Source organism: Filicampus tigris, chromosome 21, assembly GCF_054856515.1.
Source record: "Filicampus tigris isolate MCC_2025a chromosome 21, RoL_Ftig_1.0, whole genome shotgun sequence".
In the NCBI taxonomy this organism is placed as follows: Eukaryota; Metazoa; Chordata; class Actinopteri; order Syngnathiformes; family Syngnathidae; genus Filicampus; species Filicampus tigris.
Genome location: NC_141237.1, coordinates 880,736 through 881,379, shown reverse-complemented (window position 1 = coordinate 881,379; position 644 = coordinate 880,736).

Here is a 644-nt window from a genome sequence, read left to right as displayed (position 1 = left end):
TCACCGCATCTACCGCTTAATCGAACGATTCAAAATGTTACTCTAATAATAATGATAATAATAATAATAATGATAATAAACAATTACGAGGAAAAGTAGTAAGAACAACAAATGTCTGCTGTGTATTTAGTTTGTTAGGTTTCCATGTCCCTCTTCTTGGCTAAATTCTTTAAATTCTATATTTTTTTAAAATTCAGTCATTGAAGTTATTATATGATTATTGAGTTATTCAAGATGCCGTATTAGATGAATTAATATTGATCAATGCAAATTATTTTTTATCCTTATGATTTATTGTGTCTGTTATGGCACTCGTGTCATGTTTTGTAAATTGTTTGTTCGAAGCAAGTAGTTATTTAAAATGTAACCAGTTAAAGATTTATTTTAGAATGTTAAGATTTTCCTCCTGTACACTGTGCAATAATTTAGTTATTTAGTTCACCCTAACCCTAGTTAACGTTGTTGCTTTTATAATTTAATGCCATATAGACAAGATATTACCGTATGTCTTTTGCCTATTATGTGTATACAGGAAGTCCTCAATTTACGAACGAGTTCCGTTCCTACATTGGCGATGTAACCTGAATTTACGAGTATGTCGGATTTTGAGGACTTCCTGCAGACAATGCGGTGAGATACTATTG